Source organism: Balaenoptera ricei, chromosome 3, assembly GCF_028023285.1.
Source record: "Balaenoptera ricei isolate mBalRic1 chromosome 3, mBalRic1.hap2, whole genome shotgun sequence".
Lineage (NCBI taxonomy): Eukaryota > Metazoa > Chordata > Mammalia > Artiodactyla > Balaenopteridae > Balaenoptera > Balaenoptera ricei.
Genome location: NC_082641.1, coordinates 94,869,532 through 94,871,357, shown reverse-complemented (window position 1 = coordinate 94,871,357; position 1,826 = coordinate 94,869,532).

Here is a 1,826-nt window from a genome sequence, read left to right as displayed (position 1 = left end):
GAACCAAGAAACACATTTTCCCTAATCAGGGCTCACCTGCACTTCAGGCTGAGATTTTTCCTAGGGCTAAATAGCCACCTCCTGTCTGGGGGAGCCTTTCCTCCCGGCTCCCTCAACACTCTCCACGTGTCTGCCTTGGCACTTAGCTTCTTGTATTGAAAATAACTCTTGATGTATTTGTCTCTCCCCACTGCACCACAACATGGCCCTTGAGCAGGGAGCTGAATTTCATTCAGTTTAAGATTCCCAGTGCTCACAATACTAGTACGTGTTAGCTAACGTCGGTTGAATTGAATGGAATTGAATTCATCTAAGCTGGTTTCCCTGCCCAGCCTGCAGTGGTACCAGGAAAGGTAAACAGGGCTCCACGCCCAGCTCTGCCCCCATCCTGGTGACCTTGAGCAAGCCGTTGCATGTGCCAGATCTCATTACTCTATAACACGGGGATCATAAAATGTGCCATGTAGATTGCTACAAATAACAAAAACTGAGGTGTCTCTCTCTATAAAGTGCCTTCTATAAAGCTCTTCAGAGGAGAGGAGGGGTGTTGGGTTCAGGGTTTCTATAAATGTGAGGACAGTATGTCAGCCAGCCCAGTAGAATTTTACATATACGATAGGACTTGACAACACTGCCCATGTTTGCTTTGTTTTTTTAATAAACTTTATTTTAAAAGTTTTAGATTTACAGAAAAATTGCAAAGATAAATACAGAGAGTTCCCAAACACTCTGCACCCAGTTTCCCATATTATTAACATCTTACATTAGCAGGGTATATTTGCTACAATTACTTAACCAATATTAATGCATTCTTATCATTATTAACTCTATTCAGATTTCCTTAGGTTTTGCCTGGTGTCCTTTTTCTGTTCCAGGATCCCATCCAAGATACCACATTACATTTAGTTATCATGTCTCCTCTTGGCTGTGACAGTTTTTCAGACTTTTCTTCATAACGTTGACAGTTTTGAGGAGTACTGGTCAGGTATTTTGTAGAATGTTCTTCCGTTGGGATTTGTTTGATGTTTTTCTCATTATTAGACTGGGTTTATGGGTTTTGGGAGGAAGATCACAGAAGTAAAGTACATTTTTATACTTTTCTGATTTTTAAAAATTCTGTGTCACTTCCTCCCTATCGTCCCCTGACTCTGCCAAAATGCTGTTATTACATTGATAGTGCCAGTTAGGGTCAAGGAAAAAGGCTCTGTTCTTGCATGTGTTACAGGAAATCTTTCTCCCCAGTTGGGTATCACTAGCAGGAATGGACTCTTCAGAAAAAAAATCTCCCTGGAGAAGCTGACTTGGAGACGCAGACCAGAGGTTCTCATGGGCTTTTGATAGTGAGCTCAGATGAAGGATCAACCAAAGGCAGTAAGCACCCCCAGCACAGAAAACAGTACAATCCTGGAATTTGATCTGGTAGAAGCACTGCCTGAGAGATTTTACCATCATTTGTGAGTAAAGAGAGAGTGGAATACGGAATAACAAGTGATAAAAATATGGCCACAATCAAAGGCACTTGGTCAAAGAATCACACCTCTGCCCTCCCTCCACAGGGGCTGAAGCTTGGAGAGTAAAGGCAGAAAGTGGAGAGTTTATGACTCTAAGACAGATACAAGGTGCTGGCTAAAAGCATGGGCTCTCTCCTGGCTCTGCCACTGCCTCTCCCGGTGATGCTGGGCAAGTCACTCCACTGTTTGTGGCTTAGGATGACCTTCTCTGAAGGGCGGATATAATAGTACCTACCTTGTAGAGTTTCGTGAGAATCAAATGGGATGGTAAGAGTAAGTGCTTACTATAGTGCTGACTCAGAGTGAGTGCCTTAG